Consider the following 16,063-nt stretch of genomic DNA (forward strand, 5'->3'; position numbering starts at 1 on the left):
AGGCAGTTTGGGTTGCAATCTGTGCTGGCGAGCCTGCGCTAGAGAAAAGTCACTTATTTTTATACTTATGGGCACTATTTTTACTTGACGCTGCCCCAACTCCACCCTCTATTGTGTCTGAAACCCTCCTGGCTAAGTTTCAGAGAGCTCTGAGGAGCTGACCCCGGTGCAGTTTTCAGTTCCTTCGACACTAGTCACACAGCCTATCAATCATTGGTGACCTAGTATGAACTACAGGCTGCTATAAGCAGCATCCTCCAGGAAAGAAACTCCAAGACAGGACATGGATGCATAAAAAATGGGAGGGGGGGGGGAGAGAGACCATCAATTTCACTTTTATCCTCTGAACACTTTCTGAGTCATCTCAAAACAAGGAAATTGGTGAGAGGATGCCACTGGGTCAGGCATTAACAAAGGTCTCTGACAATTCTGTACAAAGAACATTTCCATATGAATCGCCAAAGCAGCCATCAACAATATAAGCCAAGTAAAGGGTTAGACACTTCTGTGGAAAGTGGCATCGCTCCACTAGACAAGCAAAAATAACAAGGGCTTGGAACTTCATTTCATGTCCCTCTGCATACCAGTAGTGACCAGGCCAGAAACACAAATTAAGTTTTTGAATATATTTTTTTTTGGGGGGGGGGGATAGGGACAAAAAAGATCTTGCATTCAAGATTCCCATTCAAGATCTTGCATTCAAGATTCCCTGCTCTTTCCCAATAAATGACTGTGTTGATCTTCAAAACCCAAGTGTTACAATTATATTATGGAATGAAGGACTGGGTAGAAAAATGGGAATGGAGTCTCATTTCTCCCCTTATGCTGCAGTGAAAATAGTTTTCTTCCTTGAAGTAATAAAGCTGAAGTACCGCCTTCAGGTCCAATTTTGAAAGGTCACAGTATCCTAATATGCCAGTAATTTGTGTGCAGGAGGCAGAATCAGCTCACTTCATGACTTTGTTAATCCAGTTATTATGATTTAGTTCCATTTTGTTCCATTGACTTCAGTTTGGCAAAATTCAGCTGACATTAAAGTAACCTGGCTTATTTGAACTGTAGGTTGAACTCTTGCCTGCTTGGGTAAGGTGTGTTTAGCACAGGCACCTTATGCCCATTTAGATATCATCACACACACACACACACACACACACACACACACATATATATATATATATGTGTGTGTGTGTGTGTGTATATATATATATATGTGTGTGTGTGTGTATATATATATATATGTGTATATATATATATATATGTATATATATGTGTGTGTGTGTGTGTGTGTATGTGTATATATATATATATATACATATACATATATATATATATATATATACACACACATATATATATATACACACACACACATATATATGTGTGTGTGTGTGTGTGTGTGTGTGATGATATCTAAATGGGCATAAGGTGCCTGTGCTATATATATATATATATATATATATATATATATATATATATATATATATATATATATATATATATATAGTGTGGGCAGTTCTATGGATACCTAAATCGGTGGACCAGGCCCATACTGAGAGAGAAGAGATTTTTCTCAAAACTTGGGAAATTCCCCATGTTTGAAGAGAAATCTTAAAAACACAGGAAAAATGGAGGGGGTTAAATCCCCCCCCCAAAAAAGAGGACCATTGTCTGTGCATGTGCAGACAATGCTTCTAGCAGTGTAGCTGCTCTAGGTAGGCATAGGCAGCACTTAAGCTGAGTGGGGTGGGAGGAGAAGCTGCAATTGCTAGCCCTATCACCACTGCTCCCCCCAGCCCGGCTGTCACTGCTGCTGCCCCCCGGGGCCAACCTGACTCCTGGCATTGTCACTACCCCTTCCATGGCCCTGCCCCCCACATTTAAAAACATGAAAAGGGGAGTTATAAAAACCCCAAACATTGGCCCAGATGAGGGGAGCTGGAGCCAGAAAAGCCTACATGCCAGTGGGAGTAAAGCCTGGAGCAGCAACATGCCCCCCACTTCCAAACAGCAGGGAAAAGGAGGGGCAAAAGGATGGATGGGCGGGCAGGCGGGCAGGCAGGCAGGGGAAGGAGTGGGAGTCACCACCACTGCCCCCATAGTCACCGTTTAAGCTGAAGGCAGGGAGGAAAGAACTCCTAATGCTGTTCCCCCATTGCTGTGAGTTGATCAGTGGAACAACTCCTCCCCCCCTTTATAATAGTGGAACAACTCCTCCCCCTTTTTATAATAGTCACTTAAGTTATGGAGTTATGTAATGAAAGGTGTATAAAATACGTCACTTTTATATGAGATTGCAATATCCTTCCAAAAGCTTCGATAGCTAAATAAAAATTAGATATATTAACTATTGTCTCCCTCCAACTCTAGACTCAGTAGCAAGTATGTGTGTCAAGCCACTTCCAATTTATGGCAACCTATGAATTAATGACCTCCAAACAGAGTTGTGGCAATCCATCTCATGCTGGGTCCTCCTCTTTTCTTGCTGCCTTCAACTTTTCCTAACATCAATGTATTTTTCCAGTGGCTCTGTCTTCTCATAATGTGACCAAAATACGATAGCCTCAGTTTGGTCATTTCAGCTCCTAGGGAGAGTGCAGGCTTGATTTGATCTAGAACCCACTTATTTGTCTTTTTGGTGGTCCATGGTTTCTGTAATTCTCCAATGACACATTTCAAATGAATACAATGGCAAGAGAAAGACACTATTTGTATACTCCCAGGTGCTTTTTCTTCTAGTGTTCCACATTGGAGTTGAAGGGGGAAACTGCTGGACTAAGCCCTGGTAAAGTTTTGGCACAAATTAAGTAATTAATTCTAGAGGAATATCCACATTGGCTTGTTGTAGCAAAACCAATAAGGAATGTTGTGCCACCTTAAAACTTTACAGATTTTATTGTTGCATAATTTTTCACGGCTGGAGCCTACTTCATCAGACTCAAGAAGTAAATCCTCAGTCAGAAGATATCACTAATCAAATTGATATAGAAGAGGAAAATTGTGAGTACTGGGTTTAAAAGACCACGAAGTATAAGAAATACACACTGTAACATTTCTGGACAAAACTCAAAAGTACAAATGAATACAGAAGACATTCATAGCAGCTGTAACTATGTCTGTTTAAACATTTACTGTTAAAATCCAGTTCAACAATTATACTTCAATGTGTCTGTTAGTCTTTGTAGTATTGCAAAACTCCATTTTGTTGATAAGAAAGGAGTGCAATTGTAACAGCTATTAAAATGGATTCTGCCGTGGAACTATGATCCATTGCAGTGAATTTATATGTATTATATAGTTAATGTTAAATAAATTAGTATCCCAGGAAGCTATGGATAATTCTCCATGAATCCATGTTGTGCTGTTTAAGAAATAATGATAGAGGCGGAAGGTGGCAAATTGAACCTTGTTTGGGTTAACAAAATACCTAGAACAGGCCCTGGATTTGACGTATCTCACGGGAATCAGAAATTATTAATAATCTCAGAAATAGCTTGCAAGATTGGCTCTCTGCTACTTTAGCAGGGACCATTTCCTTTATCCTTTACCAAGTAAGCTTAATTGACTGTACACATATATATGTATATGCTGGGATTGTAAATTGTCCAACATTAGGTATTTTCTTTAAAAGTATTGCAGATTAATTGAAAATACAGTGTTTGATTCATTGACCCCACAAGTTCATGGGGAAAAATACTGGGGCAGGGAAAATAAATTTGACCTTATTTGCGTGGAGTTCAATTTGAGGTTCAACAGAGGAATCCACATGTAGAAGGAAACATACTGGCACTGGTGCCTGAACCAATTATATGCAAAACCAGAACTAGAGGAAATGCTCCACTCTATTAAAAAATGTAGAGGAAACAGAAGCAATTTCGGGGTGGTTCCTCCCATGTTCAAAATTTGTCAGGTTGATTAAATACTGGCTGCTGGCCAAGCATGTCTGTTTTTCAAATACTATTGTCAGACTCCACCAACTTAATGTCATCAGCTGTTGTACTTACAAACTAAACTTCAGCGATCTATGCACTAAAACATTATCATTCATTCTCTGTTCTCATTACCTGGTACTGGAAAAGCTCTGAACCCAGTTCAGAGTTTTTCCTACTGAGCTATTAAGCTTAACAACTTAAACTTATTCATAACCAAGTGTCTGTTAAACTGAAACTGACAACAGGATCTGTTGTCCAGCTGAATGGAATGAAACCATTTTTGGTGCCCACATTCTGGAACAACATTTACATTTTTTTTTAAAAACCACTATTGTAGCTCCACTGATGGAAGAGGCAAGAATGCTGATTTCTCTCCTTCCTCATTGCTATTTTCTAGTTTGCACAGATGTTACTCCAAACAGGTCCTGAAACATTGGCAATCAACTTACCCTAGATTGGAAAGGATTGCTGGGGTGGGGGTGGGGGATGGAAGTAGGGAAAATCTACAACCATCAGCACCTTCCTCTCACAGAAAACTGGATCTGATACACTGGGTGGCTTATCCAATCAACAAAATAACCATTTTATCTTACATGTATTAATTTATGGCATCATGGAGTAGACTTTTGCCTAAAAGTCCACATTACCATTGAATAGTTTTAACAAGAGGTAACTGGCAAGAACTTGCGGAAGGTATCTCATTTCCCCCTCCCCCACTATTTCCATTTCCCTTTCTTGAAATCCCCCATAGCCTCTCCCCCCTTTCCTGCTTTCGTCTCTCCTTCTAGGGTTGCCAGTCTTAGGGTTTTCAAGGCAAGAAATGTTAACAAGTGGTTTACCATTGCATGCCTCTGCATAGCGACCCTAGTATTCCTTGGTGGTCTCCCATCCAAATACTAACCAGGACTGGCCCTGCTTAGCTTCTGAGATCTCACAAGATCAGGCTAGGCTATTCAGATCAGGACAATGTGACAATAGCACACCTTAACCAAGTTACTTCCTGAAATATCAAATTAGTTTGCCCAGAAGAATGATGAGGGGGAAAATAGATATAGCTTCTCCAAACAATTCCATTTCATCATTGGCACACACTGTTAGAAGGGCATTTCCATTACTACAATTCACAACTTTACTGAATTGAAAACACAATGAGCTTGATCCAATGGCTCTCTTGCCACTAAATGAGAAGTTTCCCAATGCACTATAGACCAAAGTAAGATGCAATGGGGGTGGGGGTGTTATCTTTGCTTGCTTTAAGAAAGTATCAAAGGCTAATTCTGGATGAGCTGGGTTTGGATACTGTCTAACCAGTGATGGCACTCCAACTTTATAACCTATTGTTTGGGAAGGGAAGAAGCAGTCTGCATTAAGTGAATGCTTCTTACAAGAATTAAATTGGAGTGTGACAGACTTTAATTCACAGTGTGCTAAGGAGAGTCAATCATGTCTCAAAGGCATTGGTACTGCCAAGGGCAAATCCACTCTGGAAAGGAAAAAGGCGGGAGTCACAAGTCTTGGCCTTATTTCAGTGTGAAGAAAGATTAGTTGTCCTCAGGAAAGTAATTGACAGCTAAGCAGAAAACATTTGATTTCATCTCACTCCACCCCGTCTTTCCCCAGCCTTTCAGCCTGCCTTATAAATTATTCAATGACAGCATCACCAGCCCAACATGTATAGATGACATTTGTGAGATAAAGAAGTTTAAAAGCACATTGGATATCATATAGCTACATTTTGCCAAGTCTGATTTAGCAAGTACAAGCAAAAACTTGATGCTAATTACTCCTTACACTACAATGCTAAATGTATCAGATTTGACATAATGCAGACACAAAGTCTGTTTTGCAGAGAACCAAAATGACTTTCCCCCTTCACATTTTGATTCACAACTGCTAACATATTAGAAGGAACCAGCATATTAGTTTGACCACATTGGTTATACTGGATCTGTACCCCCACTTCCCCTCCTTCCATCATAACATCCCTCAGAATTATTACTGTGTCAGTGACACAGAATTTAGAGGGCTAGAGGTTGCTAGAAGTCTTTATAGGACTTGCGGACGGTATCTCATTTCCCCCTCCCCCACTATTTCACCCACATTAGGATGGTAGTTGTAATATAACATCTTTGCATGGGCAGCACACTTCATCCAGAACCCACCCTAGTATCAAAAGTAGCAGGCAGAACATGGTTAGATTCAAATGGAAAAGACCATTACAAAATCCACCATCTTTGTTTGTCTAAGTTTTACTCTTCTGATTACCATGTTGAGCAGTGGGTTTTAGGAAAGGAGGCCATGTGGCAGGATTTCTTTCAAGCATTGGGTACCCCTACTGTTGTTGCAAGCACAGCAGCAAAAGGAGATGTTGCATTAAGTTGGCACCTGAATAGGGCTCAAGTAGCTATTTGCAAGCCAGAAGGAACATCAGGCTAACGTTACCTATACACAGCAAGTAACAAGAATGCAAACCCTATTATAAATTATTCTTGAATTCAGCTACATGTTAAGGAATTGTACTGCAGTGCTGAAATATTTTAGTGTCACTGCAAGGGAGAAAGAGGAAGACAAAACCAGAATAAGTTGGTTCCACCTACCACTGACCACCCTGCCCTCTGCCCCATTAGACCCAATGGGATTCTAGCCACCACTGCTATCAGCTTGTATTTATACTGCCCCATACAAACATCTGAAAGACAAGTTTGATAGTGACTTATATTTTATAGAACATTTGCTACTGAACTACATTATTTATTAGCTGCAATTCAAGCTTCCTTTTGAAGAAGAAAAAGATTTGGTTTTTATATGCCAACTTTCACTACCACTTAAGGCAGAATAAAACCGGCTTACAATCACCTTCCCTTCCCCTCTCCACAACAGACACCCTGTGAGGTAGGTGGGACTGAGAGTATGTGATTAGCCCAAGGTCACCCAGCTAGCTTAATGTGTAGGAGTGGGGAAAAAATCCAGGCTGTTACCGCACTAGGTATTCCCAGCGATGTATCAAGAGTTTGGAAATGTTGTAAAAAACATCGCTTTAAAAGGGTTTTTGGATGCTACGGCTAAAAATGGTTGGAAGACGTGTTCACAGCTAAAGGGGCAAAGCAAAGTGCAAACAGTATTTTTTATAACAGTTTCAAACTCTTAATACATCGGGGGGAATAAATAGAAAGTACGAACAGTATTTTTTATAACATTTTCAAACTCTTAATACATCAAAATATTGTCGAAGGCTTTCACGGTCAGAGTTCTTAATACATCGCTGGGAATACCTAGTGCGGTAACAGTTCCAGTTCACCAGATTAGCGTCCACCACTCATGTGGAGGAGTGGGGAATCAAACCCAGTTCTCCTGAGTCCACCACTCCAAACCACCGCTCTTAACCACACCACCACGCTGGCTTTGTCTAGACAGATGTAGTCAAGCAACAAGGAAATACCAAAGTTACTAAATAATTTATTGTAATGTCAATTCTCCTAGTCAGTATCATACTTCATTAGATGAATGAAGCAGATAAGCAAGGTAGTATGAGTAGATCTCTCTCTCTCTCTCACTCTCACACACACACACACACACACACACACACACACTGTAGGATGAACTAAGCTAACAGAGCAAAGAGTAAAAAGTAACATACATTCTGATCAAGCCCAGTTTTTGGAGCATCAAAACATAAATATCAAAGAGTTGCTCAGAGGGAGACTGGCCATTTAATTTACAGGGAAGCTTCCCAGTAGGCTGCTGCCCTAGAGGACTATTGGAGACCAGAAGCAAGCCCCAGCAACTCTGCCTGTGCCTTAGGAGCCACTTGGCTCAACCATTAATGAGTGAGCCAACACACACTGTTGATGCTGCTGACCAGGCCCTGCAGTGCTGGATTACTTCAGGGGCATTCTCATTTCCCAGCCCACCCCTGCAGTGGCTGTAAAATCATCACAAATACAACACAAAGCCAGAGGTAAATAGGTTCATTTTTAATGCAACATTTACCCACCATCCTTATCTTTAACCACTGAAATCCAGTTATGTAGCTTCTGGTTTTAGATGCCATTTAAACTAAGCAGCCCAAACAATAGCAGCTTAAGGAGATGAAAAGTCTTCCGTGTTCTATAATTAAAAGCCTTTGTATAGATTCTGCTGCTTTCAGTAGGGATATGCACTTGGAAATTACTAATCAAAATCTGACCTGAACCAAACCCAATATAAATATCATAGTAGAAAAGAGCAAGAGTCCAGTAGCACCTTAAAGACTAACAAAAATATCTTCTGGCAGGTTATGAGCTTTCGTGAGCCACAGCTCACTTCTTCAGATACAGCTAGAATGTGAATCCATCTGTCTTTAAGTAGAGGAGAGTGAATTCAGACAAGCATTAGTATGTCAATGTTAACAGTATGTAAATATGAATAGCAGGCGTGATGGGATTAGGTGTGGTATGCAGAAGAGTCTGTGATGTCCAGGGGAGAGATGGGTGTGGAGAAATCAGCATTAGTAATGAGCAATGAATGCAAGGTCTTTATTCAACCCAGGTAAATGCATTGTCTTTAGTTTGAATATCAACTGTAATTCAGCAGTTTCTCTTTCCAATCTCCCTTTGAAATTCCTTTGTTCAGCAGTTCTCTTACAAAGGAATTTCAAAGGGAGATTGGAAAGAGAAACTGCTGAATTACAGTTGATTTTCAAACTAAAGACAACACATTTACCTGGGCTGAATAAAGACCTTGCATTCATGGCTCATTACTAATGCTGATTTCTCCACACCCATCTCTCCCCTGGACATCACAGACTCTTCTGCATACCACACCTAATCCCATCACGCCTGCTATTCACATTTACATACTGTTAACATTTACATACTAATGCTTGTCTGAATTCACTCTCCTCTACTTAAAGGCAGATGGATTCACATTCTAGCTGTATCTGAAGAAGTGAGCTGTGGCTCACGAAAGCTCATACCCTGCCAGAAGATATTTTTGTTAGTTTTTAAGGTGCTACTGGACTCTTGCTCTTTTCTACTACTGCAGACAGACTAACACAGCTACCCACTGTGAATTATAAATATCATAAACACTCTGAATCCAAGCAGTTATTTCCTGACATTTGGGAGAGTCTGGAAATCTTCCAATCTTATTATTCTGGCACCTGTCCGTTTCCATTTCCCTGGGAGGCAAGAAGGGCAACGAAGGGAGTAATTTCAGTAGATATGTGCCCAACGGTAATACCATCCAACCAGATCAGTAAGCCAGTTTTTTCACTAAGATTCTCATACTTCTTATACATTCTCCCAACTGGCATTAGTGTCCTTATGTTCCCACTTTCTACTATCCACTGTACTATCTTTGGGAGGATTTTCTAATTCAGTACAAGATAGGTCCTGTTCACATGAATTATTTCATTCTTTGGAGCAAGCCCTTCTAGGTCAACATAAAGGCTTTGTTTTTACCCGCTGTTAGGCAAATATGATTGTGCGACATGGAAGGGGGAAATAGAAGCAGAGGGTCAAATACCGTACATGCTCTTCAGACTGAGTGAAATAGAGGCACAGAACCAATAACACAGCATCTGTTTATATTACTGAAGATTATTTATTTTCCCCTCAGTTAGGCTTCAATAGTTTGCCTGAGCTTCTAAAACCAATTTCTTTTAAACAAAAACATCCACTTTAGGATATCAAATCCTTTTTTGGCACATAAAAATGATTATAATTCCTTGTATTGCAGATGATAACTAATCATAAAAATGATTTCCTTAATCTCTTTCAGGAAATGGTTGGAGGTTGCAAGCCAAGCATCTTCCTGCAGCTATTTCTGAATGGGTACTCTTTGTAGACACAAAGGTCTTACCTCCTAAGTGTTTTTGAAGTACCTCCAGCTACAATGAAGAGATGCAAAGCCATGTTTGGCTGTTTCCTTTGGGGAATAAGCAAATGGGTGCCAAGAAACCAATGAATAGGCAACATGATGCCCATTGGCATCAAACTGGGGGATCATTAAATTTTAGGATATGTCAGTGCATGATCGAAATGGCCATATTAGCATGACCCAAAGCCATTTCAATACCTGAGGAAGATTGTTTCTATTCAGAAGTTGTATTTATAGACTGCCACTTGGATTCAGAAAGCAGGTCTTAACTTCTCTCATATTCACCCATTTTGGGGGGGCACAAATATGATTGTGCGACATGGAATAGGACATGTTACTTTCTTATTGTGTGATTGTGTTAAGTGCCATCAAGTTGCTTCCAACTTATGGCAGCCCTATGAATTAATGACCTCCAAAACATCTAATTGTTAACCGCCTTGTTCTGGTCTTGTTAACTGAGGCCTGTGGCTTCCTTGATTGAGTCAACCAATTTCATGTTGGATCTTTCTCTTTTCCTGCTGCCTTCAACTTTTTCTAGCATTATTCACTTTTCCAGTGACTCTTGTCTTCTCACAATGTGACCAAAGTATGATAGCCTCAGTTTAGTCATTTTAGCTTCTAGGGAGAGTTCAGGCTTGATTTGATCTAGAACACACTTATTTGTCTTTTTGGCAGTCCATCTCCAGCATCACATTTCAAATGTATCTACTTTCATCCTGTCAGCTTTCTTCTATGTCCAACTTTCACACCCATATCTAGTATGGGAACATTATGTATGAACCATCTTGATCTTGGCCACCAGCAACACAGCCTTACATGGGCAGCCCAATCCTAATAGAGAGAGTGAAAGGGATAGGAGCCAGCGTGACCTTTGTGCCAGCGTTAGTGCCACTTGCACCAGCTAAAGTGGCACTAACACCGGTGCAGGGGCACTTATGCCGGCTCTGGGAAGCTGCACTGCAGCACCATGCGTGGGTGTTGGCACAGCCTTACCAGCGGCGTTTTGCCAGCACTGGGGCTCGCGCAGGCATCAAAAGGGTTGTTCCTGTGGGTGGAGCTAACTTTAGTCTGCTCCCTAAACCCTTTCGGCCTGGGAACACCCCTTTTTTCAGGCACCAAGTTACGCCTCCAAAAAGGCAGGCATAGCCCCATGGAACTCTATGGAGAGATCCACGGGGTTTTCTTCAAAATTGCTTTTTTGACTTGCTGCATTTGGCAGCAAACCGTTGTGAAGGCAGTGCAGCTGTGCCATCCCCGGACACTCCTTAACCACCCCCCCATTAGGATTGGGCTGTTAAGGATGTTTTCTAGCTCCTTCATGGCTGCCCTTCCCAGTCTTAATCTCCTTATTTCTTGGTTGCAGTCTCCCTTTTGGTTGATGATGGAGCCAAGGAATAGAAAATCTTAAACAGTTTCAATTTCTTCATTGCCAACCTTAATGTTGAGTAATCCCCCCGTAGTCATTACTTTTGTCTTCTTGATGTTCAGATGCAATCCTGCTTTGGCACTTTCTGCTTTAACCTTCATCAGTAGTCATTTCAAGTCTTCGCTGTTTTCTGCCAGTAATGTGGTATCTTCAACAAATCTCAAATTGTTAGTGTTCCTTCCACCAAATTTCACTCCACCTTCATTTAAATCTAATCCAGGTTTCCTTATGATATGTTCTGCATATGGATTTTAGAGATAGGGAGACAAAATACATTCTTGCTTGACATGGTTGCCAATTGGAAACCATTCTGTTTCTCCATATCTATATATCTATTTCCCAAGCGTGCCCTCTGCTTGTTGATACTTAAATCCACAGATAGGGGGCACACTTCACCCCAACTGTTTTATTCTGATGACACAGGGGACCCCCTGGGTCTGCATAAAAATCTGAAAAGTAAAAAAAGGTGGGGGAGGAGGTTAAAATTCCGCTGATTTAAAAAAAAGTGTTGTCTGAGCATGGCCTCAGGTGAGGGGAAGGCCTCGCTCACCTAGAGCGGCTTCAGAGGGGTGAGGCCTCCACTCACACACAGAAAGAACCCCACTCTTGCTGGCTTGCCCAAAGCCACTCCAGGTGAGTGAGTGGGTAAGCAAAGGAGGCCTTCCCCCCCCCCACCAGCTGAAGCTACACTTTAAAAAGGGGGCTGAGGAGGATGGAAGCAGCCACTCCGGCCCCAAGCACGCTGAAGAAAGAAGGGGGAAGGGGAAGGAAGCTGCAGCGGGCTCGGAAGCAGAGGCTGGTAGCCGCACTGGCCCCGGCAGCGATGGGGGGGAGGAAGCCAGCAGCCGCTCCAGACCTGGCCGTGCTGGAGGCGGTAGGTGGGGAGAATATCAAGGGTGGGGTAGGTGGGCAGATCAGCAAGGGTGGAGGTGAGAGGAGTGCCAAGGGTGGGGGTAGGTGGGGAGATCAGTGAGGGTGTGGGTGAGAGGACTGCCAAGAGTGGGCATAGGAAAGGGTGCACTCTCTCCACAAGTTTCTTGCAGGTCCCACTTGTTCTGTCCTAAATAGCCTTTTGCCCAGAGTACAGGTGGCACATCAAAACTATCTTATTTTGAGCCATTTTCAGTTTTTTTTCCAAAGCAGCACATTCTTCAGTTTCCTCAAAACTAGCCATTTGAAAGTCGCCCATCTCCTAATGTGAAATATATACATATGGTATCTGAAGTGAGCTGTGACTTATGAAAGCTCATACTCTGCCAGAAATTTTGTTAGTCTTTAAGATGCTACTGGAGTCTTGTTCTTTTCTACTGCTACAGACAGACTATCATGGCTACCCATCGTGATCAATATACACATACATGTTAAATTCACTAAATTATACTCTATCAAACAAACACTCTGGAAAGTGTTCAGAGAAAATGAAGTTCTGTCATATATTGTGAAAGCCATTTAAAAGCCAGGACACTCCTTAGGATACATCTCCTCTTCTGAACTTATTCTTGAGAGATATCAGAGAAAGTTCTAAAGAAAATATCCTGAAGCATTAGAAGTAAAGGTTCTCAGCAATACAAAGAAATAAATTTCTTCAGTCCCAACAGAGAATGGAAATAAATTATAGTTAACTAAAAGCCTTCAGCCAAAGATTTGATTCCTAAATTCCAGTCAAAAGTGATATCCAGCCCCTTCCAGCAACAAACCACTTCTTCAGGCTCTTTGGTCCCAAATCCCCATCCCTCCAAACATACCTTGTGTGTATACTATTGAACCAATTTTGGCTGTGTATTTACCTGCTTCATTTAAGTTTATTTCACAGATGCTTTCCTTTGAACCCTGCTTTTGTGGAAATGAGATTTTGTTCTGTTAAATGGCAGTTGCAAAACACAATTGTCCACGTGTTGAAGAACGCTACAGAAAATAACAAAGCTCTGGCTCATTCAACAAGTTGATATTTGCCTCACCCCATCGTGCTTTCAGAAGGTTTATTATGTTTTCGCCATAGTTCCACCTTCTTGCTTTAAGGCCTTTCACAATGTCTTTGTAAGATATTCAATTATCAAATCACACTACTTCTTAGGTTTGAATTAACACAGCCTCAATGCTAGATTATTGTCGCATACTCTACATGGGGCTGCCATTGACAGAAACTGCAGCTGAGGCAAAATGTTGTTATTGTGGGCTGGTCCATGGGCCATGCCATGTTTATTCTGAGGTACCACCACTGGCTGCTGACTAGTTTTCAGGTCCAGTTCAACTTTTTGGTGCTCACCTTTAAAGCCCTTTATGGACTGGAGCCCACTTAATTGAAGGACCGTCTCTCCCTACATCTTCCCTTGTGGCAGCTTCATTTTTTTCCAGGAAAGTCTACTGTCAGTACCCCTCTTGTCTAAGGCATGTTTGTAAATGGTCCAAGCTCAGGATTTTTTAGGGGCTGCCCCATACCTGTGGAACAATCTACTGGCTTTCCAGAATGGATGCAATGCAGTTATTTCAGAGATCCTCTGGGGCTGCCTGAGTCTGGGAAAAGGTGAAAATACCAGTGGGGCATGGTCTTATATCTGTTGTTTTAATATTTATTTATTGGTTTGTTTTTATATTGTTATTACCCACCCTGGGTCCTGAAATGCTTGGGAGAAATATGGGTCTATATTCTAAATGTATTAATAAATGTAGACTCCTCAAAATAATATCCAAATTGGATGGAAAATAAAGCAGTCACAGCCAATGTATTCAGTATTTAACAGCTAATAAAATTGGGATCTTGTATGCTCTCTTTCTGAAATTTGGCGAGGAGAATCCCTTGAGTGAAGTGAGAATCTCTGAAAATTTAATCTAAATTAGATACAAAGTAAAGAAAGTGCAGCTCAAAATGAATGCTATAATACAAGTAGCAAATCTGAGTGAACAAAATAAAAAACTGCATGGCCTGGCAAACCCTACAATATTTTAAGGAAACCGTTTGTGTTGAAACCTAAGGAATAATGATTCTTGACTAAATAGTCCAAAACATTATTTACCTTAAGTTAGCCACAAGGACAAAAACTGCTAATCTGCAAGTGTCAGTACATGTAAAGTAAAGTTACCATAAGATTAAAATTCCCCATAGCATCAAGGCTGAGTAAAACAATTACAATTCTGTGGCGGAAGAAAGTAGCCAGTAGAGTAAAATTTGCCTTACATCCAGGATTGCTAAAGCCACTGTTAACTGAGGGCCAGAATGAACACAATGGCAGCAAGTCTGCATGTTTAAACTTTGAACTGCTGCGTGTAGAAAGTGGGAGGAGCCATAAAAGATAGGTCAATGAGAAATGTGGAACTCTTATCCTCGCCCACCCAACTGAACTTCCTGCAGCCCCACTTCTAGAGGCTTTCTGATATGATTAGTAGTTTTGGCCAAGAGAAGTGTATCTTGTTTAAAGTGAAAACAAATGGCTTATAGGTCACTTTGGGATGAAGTCAAAGTGGACGGGCCATATTCCCATTCAATAAGGTAAAAAATATTCCTTATTCCAGTGTTATCTGCACTGACCAACCAACTCATCACTGCCCAAGATGTGGTATTCTTTGTTAAGATTACCTTGGGTTTATATCACCTAGTTTTCTGACTTATTTCCAAAGGGTTGTATGTGCTTGGAGAAATTACACTACACTTGTAAAGCTTTAGTTAATCCCCCCCTCCAGGTCACATCTTTATGGCAGAGAACCTAGCAATCAAACTGTATTTATACTGCATTACCATATTCCAGCTGTTCCTATGGTGGGGCTGTACAATGATTGTGACTGTGCTACTGGACTGAGTCTGAAACACCATTGATGAAGATGATGCACATTTGCTCCCCTTTGTACATTTGTGCAAATTTTAGTATTGTTTAAAAACTTTTTTTAGAAGTTCATTCCAAGCCAAGTTCTTCCCCCTCTACCACTTAGCCCTTTAGAATAACAAATGCAAACAAGTTCTATCCTCTCGTTGACAGAGCTTTTATCCGCTGAAGGATATGCTCTCAACTCTCCAGCACATCTGGAACACACATCTCCTACAGCAATCAAGACCTCCAACAAGGTGCTCCATTCATAGTTATACTTGCATTGGCCTTGCACAAACTAAAACATAATTCAGGTTACAGGAAGTATGAGGACTATCGTCCCACACTGCCCTATTCTCCAAGATCCTCAGTACACACCATTATGTAACCGAGGAAGTGGAAGATTCGCTGAAATGTGTACTCTGTTATCAACATCCCAACAGAGGTGAGAGAAAGACAGCTATTTATTTAGCAAGAACTTTAAATTGCCCATAAGACACTAAACAATAAAGTAAGGCATTTTTATCACATCATTGCTTGCTTATCTGAAGGGATTCTTCTCAGTTCAAAGGGTCAGTTTCACACCAGGATACCAGTGTTTATCAGAGCCGGGCCTCAACCATTGTAAAGGGAAGTGTTGCTTCCAACTGGTATGACAATGGGCCAATCCAATAGGCACTTCAAAGAGACACCCAGATACTTTGAATTGACCATAGTCCCCATGCTAAATTCCAAAGCGCTTTCTTCATGCAGGGGTTTGAACATACCCTCCAGGACTAAGAATGCAGAAAGTCAATGTCACAGAACTGTGGCAAATAGAACACAAAGTTCCTATGTACATATCCAGCCAATAGTGAGGGAAGATGGCTAGAGGTGAAGGAGTCATCCTTACTTATTATTTATTGGATTGCTTCATTTTTATCCTACCCTTCTCCCCAGTAGGGCCCCAAAGAGGGTCATTCCCCTCTCCTTCATTTTACCCTCCCAACATCCCTTTGAGCTATGTTAGGCTGAATTTGTGTAACTGCCCCAAGGTAACACACAGTGAC

The sequence above is a fragment of the Euleptes europaea genome, chromosome 3 (assembly GCF_029931775.1).
Source record: "Euleptes europaea isolate rEulEur1 chromosome 3, rEulEur1.hap1, whole genome shotgun sequence".
Lineage (NCBI taxonomy): Eukaryota > Metazoa > Chordata > Lepidosauria > Squamata > Sphaerodactylidae > Euleptes > Euleptes europaea.